At 37.9% G+C, this 13,126-nt stretch overlaps 1 protein-coding gene across 5 annotated transcripts in view; it reads right to left on the bottom strand.

The window, feature by feature from the left end:
* LOC117414487 (diphosphoinositol polyphosphate phosphohydrolase NUDT4B-like) overlaps positions 1–13,126 on the bottom strand; it is a 64,983-nt gene that overhangs the window by 22,502 nt on the left and 29,355 nt on the right. The gene's annotated exons all lie outside the window — the stretch shown is intronic.

Raw genomic sequence — 13,126 nt, forward strand, 5'->3', positions numbered from 1 at the left:
CTATAATGGTTTCATTTGTTTTGCAAAAGCATTTTTTACACAGACAACTACAAACCCTGTTTGTTTACATCCCATGTCATCATGTCACTGTAGGAACAAGACATGTCTGCCCAAAACAGGATTTATACAAGTGCTCCCCTCCCCCAAGCTTACCAGTGCATTTTTCACAAGTATATGCCATGTTTCACTCTGTTTCAACAACTGCATTCCAACAATTGCCTGCATAGCATGGCATGCGACCAAACCAGCTCTGAAACCGGCTTCCTTAGCAACAACGGTAGTCAAGGGGCGTGGCACTGAGGAAATTACCTTTTGGAGAGGCAAGGAATAATTTCTTATTAGCATATAAGTGCAATTCCCTTCTTGGGAAATGACTGTACTGTACTGAAATGTATTGATTGCATTGAGCCCTTTTAAGACAGCAATGCGAGAAAGTTACAGTTCAGTAAGTTATATCATTTAAGAAGCTGCACGGTACAGTTCACTTAAACAAAACATTTAGCTGGAAAATCTACCGATTGCTCTAGACTTAATCCAACAGCTTAACTACCATTCTTTACTGTTACTGACAACAGTACTTCAATAAGAAGTATTACATACATAGGACTGCAAGCCCTGATGTGGATCCAGACCTTTATGTAAAAATCACATGACAAGGCTGAAAAGAAAGTAAACAGTCAATTCTGTTGTTGGAAGTCGAAAAATGAGATTTATTGATTTATTTGGTTTTTTTTTTTATCACTGTACTTTGTGTCAAGTCAGTGTTTTAACAACTGCTGTCTTAATTACTTGAGAATCCTGTAGGAGTTTCTTTTGTCTGTTTTGTAAATTTGTGTTGTGTTTTTAAAAGATGCAGTGCACTATTTATCAAAGCGCCCTGCTAAACAAATAAACCATATGCCTGTTGTCACTGTCATATATCCACCACCATTGGTAGCAGGAACCCAGAAATTGTGACCAAAGTTGCCCCGAACCAGAAGGGACAAGCCTCACTTTGTCACAGCATTTAAACTTGACACGCCTAGTTCAAACAGTCAGCACCCTGCCTTGGTGTTTATGGGGGCTGCAATATTTAAGACGCTGTCCTTCAAAGGAGACATTGCTGAATTTATACCAAAGGAAATGTCTGCAATACACTGCAACTGTCAGAGGATTTGTGTCAGAGGTCACCAGGCAGCAAATCTTCCTGACAACTTACAGTAAGCCTATAAAAACCAGTAGGATTTTTGACAGCTCAAAAGACACACCTGCTAAATAGCTACCACTTGGTTAATCTTTGAAGTAGGAGTAATAATGTTTAAAACACCGAATTTGGCATAGGGCGCTAATATTTTCAAGTTGTTACACCTGAAAAATGACTGTACTCTAGTGAGTAAGTTAGGAAAGAAGACTACAAAAAAGTCTTTTACACTTATCATAAAAGTTACATTTCAAAACTGTTGCTGAGATATCAAATGACTTTGCTTTAAAAGGGTACATCAGTACTACATGAAAAACAAAACAAACTATCCCACCTTGCTGTTCCAAATGTATTTGGGAGGCTGTGTGGTCCAGTGGTTAAAGAAATGGGCTTGTAACCAGGAGGTCCCTGGTTCAAATCCCACCTTAACCACTGACTCATTGTGTGACCCTGAGCAAGTCACTTAACCTCCTTGTGCTCCGTCTTTCGGGTGAGACGTAATTGTAAGTGACTCTGCAGCTGATGCATAGTTCACACACCCTAGTCTCTGTAAGTCGCCTTGGATAAAGGCGTCTGCTAAATAAACAAATAATAATAATAATAAAAAGGTGCAAAGGCTGAATTCACTTTTATGCCTGCACTGGAAACGATAGGAATTGGATGCCTCTATGCAATGACATGCTACATTGTATGCATGTTATTTTATACAAACAACTTGCATGAATGACGAAAAATCCTCAAGGGTGCATAATATACAATATAACAAACTTGTAGCTGCTGTGGTCCCACCTCTCCTAGCAGGTGTTGTATAACCAAGGACCTTATTTTTAGGATGGAGTTTATTTGGGAAGGAGTCAAAGTCACCATGTTGGAGGGGGAGGGGGGAAATCAAACCTACTTATATAAGTTATCTCTCACTAGTGCAGTCAGGCACTTACTGTTTGCCATTTTTCCTACATGGTTTTATTTATAGGTTAAAAGTGGTTCTTGAAACAGATTACCGAATGTCAAATCTCTGAAAGCTGTGGTTGAATATGCGAAAGAACACTGCTAAAGTTTGGTTCACTTTGAGATGACATCAAACAAGTACAGTACATATAAAGTTAACTGGCTGCTCTTAATTATTGTCACACTGTTGCATGGAACAAGGTTGATTCATGGAAATTTTTTTTCTTCTCTTATTCCTGAAATTACTAATAATTAATTAATTAAAAATATATATATATATATATACACACACACACATATATATATACACACACACATATACAGAGAGAGAGAGAGAGAGAGAGAGAGAGAGAGAGAGAGAGAGAGAGAGAGATATTAGGAGTGCAACAATCATCTGTCCTTAAATATTTCCAGAGCTTTGATTACATATCAGTGAATCGATGCATCAAATTAGAACCCATTTTTGTATGTTGTCTCATGTTGTATGGAAGGAGATCACTGTCAAAAATATTCGTATGCATAAAAAGAATTTGTACTTGTAATTACAGGTACAAATCAAAAATACAAGTACAAATCAAAATTACGAGTACAACTCCAAAAAAAATACGAGTACAAATCAAAAATATGAGTATGACTCAAGAAAAACTACGGGTACAAATCACAAAATTACGAGTTGGATAGAGCGTGAAATCACAGGCTGTTGATTGGGGGAACAATTGATGAGTATTTAACAGCGCATGCACCCAGCACCTTGATTTGCTGATAGAAGGGAAGGAGTGGCTGCATGTTGGTGAAATTTGTAGGAAGAATTTTAAAAGCGGGAACATGGCACAAAGTCGCCCAACAGATGGACAGTCTCAGTCTCAACAAAGACCTTCTTTACACACAAGATAGGCCACACACCCTTTTTTCCGTCCCCACCGATGTGGTGCATCATTTATCTTTTATCTCTACAATGTAAAGTCTGCTTCATTTCCTATTCAAAGCTTTCTCTTTTGAAAACAATTGATTTTTTTAGCAAGACTCAGCTGGATTTGTTTAGAGACACCCCTCCTTAACACATACATGTTATTTCTACGGTCGATGTATTCACTTGGCCTAAAAAGAGCTCTTTATCGCCGAAGTGCTGCCCAAAATTGGCTGCTCTCATGAATATTCATGAGCAGTCAAGACGGGGGCATGGCTTGGCTGTATGGGGTGGGGATAGCCAGTGATCGAGATTCTATGTCCTTGATATCGGGTAGATTGCAGTAATGTTTGATGATTTGAATGGGAAAAAATAATATTTTTAAAAAATGGATTTAATTCTACATTGATATCCATAGATCAAATATAGTTTAAGAGAATAATAAGTAAAAGTGATGTTGTGTGTGACTTTAACAAAGGGGATTTTCAGCAAGATCAAGAAGAGAGGTCCACATGCTGTGTAATATTTGTATTTTTACATTATATGTAATAGCAGAAATGTACAGTGGTTTGCAGAAGTATTCACCCCCTACCAATAATGTCACATTTTGTTGAATTACAAATAATGTATGCACATTTTTTCAAACAAACTTTTTTTATTCAAAGCTGTAGTGGTTAAAATGAACACTGTTATATGAGGAGGAGGTTAAATGTCAGCAAAACTTGCAAAGAAAATGTACAAAATGAAATTTACTGGTTGCATAAGTATTCAGCCCCTTAAGTCAGTACTTGGTAGAAGTACCTTTTGCAGCAATTACTGCTATTAGTCTTTTTGGATATTATTATTAATTTCTTAACAGACACTCTTATCCAGGGCGACTTACAATTGTTAGAAGATATCACATTATTTTTACATACAATTACCCATTTATACAGTTGGGTTTTTACTGGAGCAATCTAGGTAAAGTACCTTGCTCAAGGGTACAGCAGCAGTGTCCCCACCGGGGATTGAACCCATGACCCTCCGGTCAAGAGTCCAGAGCCCTAACCACTACTCCACACTGCTGCCCTATACTCCCTGGATAGATCTCTACTAGCTTTGCACAGTAGGATGGTGAATTTTTTGCCCATTCACAGGAAAATTGCTCCAGGCCTGATAAGTTTGTTGGGGATCGTCGATGGACTGCAATCTTCAAGTCTTGCCATACATTTTCAATTGGATTCAAGTCAGGACCTTGACTGGGCCACTCAAGAACATTAATTCTCTTCTTGTTCAACCACTCCAGTGTGGCTTTGGCTTTGTGCTTCGGGTCATTGTCCTGCAAAAATGTGAATTTCCTCCCCAGTTTCAGAGACTTGGCTGACTCAAACAGGTTTTCCTCAAGGATTCGCCTGTACTTTGCACCATCCATTCTCCCCTCTATCCTGACAAGCTTCCCCATCCCTGCTGAAGAGAAGCATCCCCATAACATGATGCTGCCACCACCATGCTTGACAGTTGGGATGGTGTTGACTGGGTGATATGCAGTGTTGGGCTTGCGCCAGACGTAATGCTTGGAATTTAGACAGAAAAGTTCAATTTTTGTCTCGTCTGACCACAAAACCTTTTTCCACATGTCTGCAGTATCATCTACATTATTATTTGCAAACTCCATACGTGCTTTAAGATGAGTAATGGCTTCTTTCTTGCCACCCGTCCATACAGGCCAGCTTTGTGTAGGGACAGGCTTATTGTTGATGTGTAAACACTGACTCCCATCTCAGACACAGAACTTTGCAGATCTCTCAAGGTCATTGTTGGCTTCAGAGTGACATCCCGAACCAGTTTCCTGCTTGCCCGGCTGCTCAGTTTGGGAGGGCGACCTGATCTGGGTAGTGTCTGGGTGGTATGATGCATCTTCCACTTCTTAATGATGGACTTCACTGTGCTGAGAGGGATAATCAGCGCCTGAAATGTTCTTGTACCCTTCTCCTGTTCTGTGCCTCTCTACCACTTTATCCCTGACTTGTTTTGAAAGCTCCTTGGTCTTCATGGTTTCTTTGTTGGATCACTATGTGAGCTGCAGCTTGAAATATGTTGCAGCTTTATATGCCTGAGGGAAATTATGTACAAGTTAAACCACTTTGAGTACACACAGGCTGAAACCATTTCACTAATTTTGTGACCTTTCAAACACATCATTTGCACCTGAGCTGATTTAGGGCTGCAGTAGCAAAGGGGCTGAATACACTTATGCAACTGAGATTAATCTGTTTTTCTCTGTAAATCTTACTTCTTTATATTCTATATGCATTTTTTAACTTTATCAATGTGGAGTAGTTTGTGTAGATTCTACATGTAAAGTCTAATTTGAAAGTGTCGTGGAGTACGCTCAGGTGCCAAAAAAATGTGAAAAAGGAGCGGGCAGGGGAGCATAGAGGAGGTACAGCCAGTCTTCTAGTGCAGGAGGAGCGGAGAGGTCGAGTGGCGATGTAGGGAGAGATGAGGGTCTGGAGGTAGCTGCGTGCAGTCAGGTGGCGGACGCAGGGAGGCCAGCCAAGAGGGAGTTGCAGTAGTCTAGGCGGGAGAGTACCAGGGCCTGGACAAGGAGCTGGGTGGCGTAGTTGGTGAGGAAGGGTCGGATTCTTCGTATGTTGCTCAGGAAGAATTATGAACAATGTATAGCAGCAGTGTGATTATGATAATAGATGAACTGTATTTATTTTGCTTTATTCGTATATTTTATATATATTGTATAAGAGAATCAGCAACTTAAAAACCATGCTTTACAATAGCGACTGTAGTTTTGTTGAAATACTTGCTGAATTTAATCTAAACTGACTGTAACGTACATGGCCTTGGAGCATCCATGGATGCAGATAATGCATTGTGTCTATCTGTACCTTTTTGGCGATGCAGTAACGAGCTGGCGATCCACCAGGCTCCATCCCAGGCTCCGACTGTCCCGCCCCAGTTCATCACAATCCGTGCAATACATTAATAACTACTATTGCTCTATAATTAAGTGAAATAATGTTTTTCTGTGTACCTTTAGAGTATTCAAAAATGTTCAGTCATGATTAGGGCCCTGTGAAAATCGCGATTTCACGGGCTGCATGGAAATCGTGAAATTAGCCCAATACCGCGATTTTTAGAATATTCTTAAGAAATAAAAATAATTTCATAATTATTTGTATTTCATACAAAAAAATCACATTAACAAAACAGTACAGCTCTGTGCCTGCGTGTAATATTCGCCATGCACACAGTGCTGTGCAGTGATTATCACCATATGCAATCTAAGAGGGAAATTAAAATACTACACACTGTAAACAAGAAAATGGATGTCTCTAAAAAGGCTAAAAATGTGTCTGCAGCAGATCACGCAAAGCAGTATCCAGCAGGAGTTTTACACAGCGATGGAGGTAAGCTCTTGTTCTGTCCTGCAACGTTACTGTAGATTACTACCGAAACTTGTCTGTTGACAGGCATGATTTAGATTCACCGAAAAGAGAAAGGCAGAAATCCAGAGCAGTACTGACTGCAAAGAAACAAAAAACGGCAACTTCCATATTCCAAAAGTCCACTTATTAAATGTTGACCTGACAGAGGCGTTTGTTTGCGCAAATATCCCTTTTGAAAAATTGGACAACCAAGAGTATCACAAGCAGGAGATTATGGAATTGGTAAAACAGTCTGGTTGCTTGTCAGTACTCTGTCGAAACTGACGGGTTTCATGTTGTTGTATTGTTGTTGTCTGTAACAGAAAAAACTACTAGAAAGTGTATTTAGAGAAGTGGAAGCATGTTTAGCACGCAGGTGGTATATCAGACTAGATGCACTTCTGTGATACTGGAACTCACTTTGAGAGTAGATACAAGTAACCCTCTTTCTATCCAATGAACCATCAAATTAAAAAAAAAAAAACACCTTCCCATTAACAAGTCCTTCAGTTTGAGTGCTTGTTACATAATGCGGTTCTGTGACTAATTTTATATTTAAAAGATGACTACATTGATTCAATCCTGCACTAAAATGGTGCTGCAGGAAATTAATTATAGTATGCTTAGAGGGACAAGACAGGAGTGAGATTAACATGTGTCAAACAAATTAATGTGTTAATTGCAGAAGTTAACTGCAATTAATTGACAGCCCTAATTTTTATGGTCTGGAGTTACTAGTGCTAAAAATGAACATAGAATGAAACACGCTTGATACGCTTAGTATATTTTTGATCAGTATTCATAATGTACAGTGTTGCTCAATCAGTATATTAGAAGTTCATGAACATGTTACATGAAAAGTTCCAGGTAATTTACATTCGCCTTAATACTCACTCTATTAATCATAAGGTTAAAAGCCTTTAGAAAGACTTGCCGTGTATGCTGTATTTTAGAACTAGCACAACAGTCTGCATCTGCTAGTTGGTCAAAACATCTACAAACTGTACCACAAACATTTTAAAGGAAGGTATTCATTTAAGGAAACATTGTAAAATAAACAGTTTATGTTAAATTATATGTTTCCTATTTCACTGTACACCAGATAATTAGGTACATTAGTGATTAAAAGGCCATGCCCTTAATGTTTATAGGATGAGGCAATGTCAGTTAGTCCAGTCACCAGTATTACCTTTCAAAGGGTAATGAAAGTATAGACATCTTATCTCTTTTATTGCACTATTGTCTGAGCTACAATACAATTGTATGGAAAGGAAAGTACTTCAAAACAAAAACACTCATCCAGTCCTAGATCAGTAAACTATACCTACATTCTCATTTTTCTTTTTCAGAGGTTCTGTTTGGCCCCTCTAAGCCTAGTATGTCTAAGAGCTTTTGTCAGTTATGGAAGGTTGAACAATATCAACTAAAAGCATATAAAGAACCCTGTACAAGTTACAGTCACCAACTACAGAAAAGCTTCAGTTCATGTGAGTGATATTCTGGCTTCAGTGTAACAATTCTCTTTCAAAGGTATATAAGGACCTTTTTATTTTATTTATGTTACATGTTCCCATGTGTTGCTACAACTGTTTACGTAAGGTGTGTGTATTGTTTTAATTTTTTTCTGAGATGGATTTACCAGTGAGCAGGAGGATGATAGGAAATTTAGTTCTGAGAGGTCCATGCAGGTACATGTGAAGTCATCTTGAGGCATGGAATGCAATTTAAAAACTTTAAAAAGTGGTCAAAATGTAAAAAAGATAAAGAATTAAAACAATACACACACCTTACTTAACCGTTTGCTGCCGACGTGCTCTAATTTCGATACTATGATGTTGATTACAAAATGCATCATATCTCAGCCATCCAACCAGCAATCTTGTTTTCTTCTTTTTTCATTGAGTCATAGCCATGACTACGGTGAATGCCTCCATGTAATTGGTTTAGGGCTGGGGTGGGTGGGACATATTTTAAACTATAAGGATGATTAACTTGCGGCCGCCATTACAGCCGAGTTCAGTGGGGTATTCACACATTTGAAACGTCTGTATCTCCCCTTCTGCACGCCCTAAAGTGCTGATCTATAACTCATCCGAAACCTAAAACTTGGGAATAATTAATCACTTTTTTATTTTTTATAAAAAAAAGTAAAAAAAAACTTTATATACACTTTAAAAAAAAAAAAAAACTTGCGGAATGCTGTGTGTGTGTGTGTTTGATTGCGTGCAGTGCAGGAGATGGTGATTGAGACAGAAAACTAAGTTACTGTACAGACATCTGAGATCCCCCTTTTATATTTTACTGTTATTTTAATTATATTTGTTTTTATTTTATTTTATGTCCTGTTTTGAAAATGTTTCTCCGAAATGTTTAAACGAGTTGCACGCATCTGATGCCTAAGTAACTTAAGTGTAATTTCAATATTTTAATTATTATTAGTGTACTTTCCCTATGTATTCTTCGTTTCCGTGTGTATAAAACGATGGATAATTATATAGATGTAGTTATTACTTTTATTATCATTTAGCTATTTTTTATTGGTAGTACGTTTTTTTGCCAATACAGTAGCATTGTAAAATACACGCATTACAAAACCCTGTATAGCTCTGCAACTATACAAGCAATTTCAATTCTGATTTCTGATTTGAAATCCTTGTAAAAAATGTTTTCGAATTTTTGCTACATCATTTCGAAATAATAGTACATTTGTATGTTTTACAAATATTATTTATTACTATACAATTTAATATTTTTTGGGAGGCATGGCTTATATGTGAAAAAATATGACACATCCCACAACCAAACATATTATATCTTTGGAAAGGTCTACTTAATGACTTTCTGTTGATATATTGGGTTTTAATTTCAGATCTATGGCTACCAAACTGATACCAAACTACAAGCACTAACACAAAGTTGTCATATATTCACGCCCAAATATGGTCATAACAGTTGTAGCAACACATGGGAACATGTAACATAATAAAATAAAAAAAGTCCTTACATACCCTTTAATTTAATGCTAAAATAGGATTTATTGTGGGCTGGAGCAGTGAAGCAGTGGCATGGATATGTTAAAAAGCCAGGGCTACAAAATAATACAAACAAAAGCAGACATTCAAAAATAAAATTATTTGAAAGACAAAACAGAAAGAACCTGAAAAAAAGGTTCATGGTTACCTCAATAAACAAGACCTAAGGTATTAGGAGTCTGTTAGTTTAGGCCAAACATTAACTGTTGTCTGGGTTTAACAAAGAGAAGTACAAAGCAAGTACACACACTGCACTGTTATTAAGTTTAATAACCTAGATCACACGATAGTCTGTCCCCCAACTTGTGAAAAATGCTAACCAAATTGGATTCCTTGCATATTAAGGTTTGGACAATTAGGATACTAACGTATCAATCTCACTAATGGAAATCACCTTTTGACGTTCCCCTTTTTGTAACACCATCCCTTTTCAAGGCTAAAAAAGATTTTTGCAGCTCCCATTTGGGTTCTCTGGTCACAGATTTGGTGTACAGCAGCACATTTGGATCAGAAGAAAAGTGTTCACTGGATCACTGGTTTGTAGCTCTGTTTAACTGGTGGCCCAATGTTTTACACATTGTCTCCCAACAGAGTTATGACTGAAAATTGAAATGCAGTCATTCTGAATTTGAGAGCCTACATCACAACAACACATTGATTGCCAATCAATAATTTCTGGTAACTGCAGTAATAAAAACAAGGCCATTCTATATCAAATGGGTTATTTGTAGTGGTAATCAAGCAAATATATACAACATTACAGCCAAAGAACTTTAGTGTATGCTGTGTGTGGATCATTGGCCAGAATCCACACAATATAAACAAATATTTTGGCTCATACAACTTATTATGGGATATTTACTTAGCACCCAGTTACTGTGAAAACTGACAGAACTTGTTTTTCTGTAACTGTCAAAATAAAATAATCTTTCATATGTCAACTTGTGTTTAAGGGACTACAGTGTATCACAGATCAGATAAGGGATTCGCCTGCACTGCAAACAGACTGCCTCACACTTTCACTTAAACTTCTCTGCCCAGGTGAGCAACAAGTGTGGTATACTTCCTTGCATTTCAGCTGTAGAAAAATACTTTCAAATGCGTATTAGTGCAGAGGGAATACAGCCATTTTGGATTTTCGTTTGTAAAATGGCCAGTGGCCAGAAAAAAAAAAGTTGATAAAAAGTAAAAGTTCCTGCAAGTAGGGTTAGCAGAAAATGCCTTTTTCTTAATTCAAAAGGTCACATAACCAGTTCCCTCTGTGGACATTTGCTACAGGTTGATTTTCTGGTTATCAAAAGCCCTCATAATTGTAGTACAGAGTTGAATTTAAACAAGTTCTTGCTCTAAATGGGTGGTACCATAAATACAGCCTGGAGATGTCATCTTGACACAACAATGCAATTCTATAGCTACCTTTTAAGACCTGGGAAAACATGTTAAATTATATTAAATGATGATAACATTTTACAGAAAATACCAACAGATCGTAACCGTGGGTGTAGCAACCTTTCAAAACATACCCTTCTCTTTCAAACCTTCTAGGGCACCACCCCCCTTTAAATAATGTATTGTGAAACAACTGATTGCATTCTTCGATGGAAAGTGCCTGGAGAAATGACCTATAGGAGGTAAAGTCTCCCATTCCCCCACAGCCAATTCCACTATTAGAGGCTAAAACTACCTCACTACCCCATTCCTTAAGGACAAATTTGTCACTGAGCAGCAGGCAGCAAGGTCATTAGAATTTAAATTTTAAACCAAATGGTGATAATAACATGCAAACTCACAACCCAAGAACACAGGGTCAGGCCCCAGGCTATACTGATGGGGTTGACATGGAAACTCACTTATTAGCATTCAGATTTTAGAACAGTAACTCAAATTTAAACGAGAGCTTTGAACATGTTCATAATGCACCTACAATTACCAAATTCATTGAAATGCTTGTCAATGGATTTTACTGTACTAGTATATTTTTAGTATTTATACAGACGTGCTCAAATTTGTTGGTACCCCTACACAAAAAAACGAAGAATGCACAATTTTCTCTGAAATAACTTGAAACTGACAAAAGTAATTGGCATCCACCATTGTTTATTCCATATTTAATAGAAATCAGACTTTGCTTTTGATTTTTTATTCAACATAATATTGTAAATAAGAAAACAAATAAAAATGGCATGGACAAAAATGATGGGACCGCTAACCTAATATTTTGTTGCACAACCTTTAGAGGTAATCACTGCAATCAAACGTTTTCTGTAGCTCTCAATGAGACTTCTGCACCTGTTAACAAGTAGTTTGGCCCACTCTTCCTCAGCAAACTGCTCCAGCTGTCTCAGGTTTGATGGGTGCCTTCTCCAGACTGCAAGTTTCAGCTCTTTCCATAGATGTTCGATAGGATTCAGATCAGGACTCATAGAAGGCCACTTCAGAATAGTCCAATGTTTTGTTCTTATCCATTCTTGGGTGCTTTTAGCTGTGTGTTTTGGGTCATTATCCTGTTGGAGGACCCATGACCTGCGACTGAGACAGAGCTTTCTGACACTGGGCAGTACGTTTCACTCCAGAATGCCTTGATAGTCTTGAGATTTCATTGTGCCCTACACAGATTCAAGGCACCCTGTGCCAGGCGCAGCAAAGCAGCCCCAAAACATAACCAAGCCTCCTCCATGTTTCACTGTAGGTATGGTGTTCTTTTCTTTGAAAGCTTCATTTTTTCATCTGTCAACATAGAGCTGATGTGACTTGCCAAAAAGCTCCAGTTTTGACTCATCTGTCCAAAGGACATTCTCCCAGAAGGATTGTGGCTTGTCAATATGCATTTTAGCAAATTCCAGTCTGGCTTTTTTATGTTTTTCTTTCAAAAGTGGAGTCCTCCTGGGTCTTCTTCCATGGAGCCCACTTTCGCTCAAAAAGCGACGGATGGTGCGATCAGAAACTGACGTACCTTCACCTTGGAGTTCAGCTTGTATCTCTTTGGCAGTTATCCTTGGTTCTTTTTCTACCATTCGCACTATCCTTCTGTTCACTCTGGGGTCGATTTTCCTCTTGCGGCCGCGTCCAGGGAGGTTGGCTACAGTTCCATGGACCTTAAACTTCTTAATAATATTTGCAACTGTTGTCACAGGAACATCAAGCTGCTTGGAGATGGTCTTGTAGCCTTTACCTTTACCATGCTTGTCTATTATTTTCTTTCTGATCTCCTCAGACAACTCTCTCCTTTGCTTTCTCTGGTCCATGTTCAGTGTGGTGTGGTGCACACAATGATACCAAACAGCACAGTGACTACTTTTCTCCATTTAAATAGGCTAAATGACTGACTACAAGATTGAAGACATGTGTGATACTAATTAAAGAAACTAATTAGTTTGAAATATCATTATAATCCAATTATTTATTATCTTTTCTAAGGGGTACCAACAAATGTGTCCAGGCCATTTTAGAATATCTTTGTAGAATAAGCAATAATTCATATCTTTTCACAGCTTCTTTGCTTTATTCTATGACATACCAAAGGCATGCAAGTATACATGATAAAATAGCTTTTAATTTCATCACATTTCAGGAGGAATGAAGCATTATTTCAATGAGCTGTAAGGGCACCAACAAATTTAAGCACGTCTGTATATAT

This window comes from Acipenser ruthenus, chromosome 7, assembly GCF_902713425.1.
Source record: "Acipenser ruthenus chromosome 7, fAciRut3.2 maternal haplotype, whole genome shotgun sequence".
Taxonomy (NCBI): domain Eukaryota; kingdom Metazoa; phylum Chordata; class Actinopteri; order Acipenseriformes; family Acipenseridae; genus Acipenser; species Acipenser ruthenus.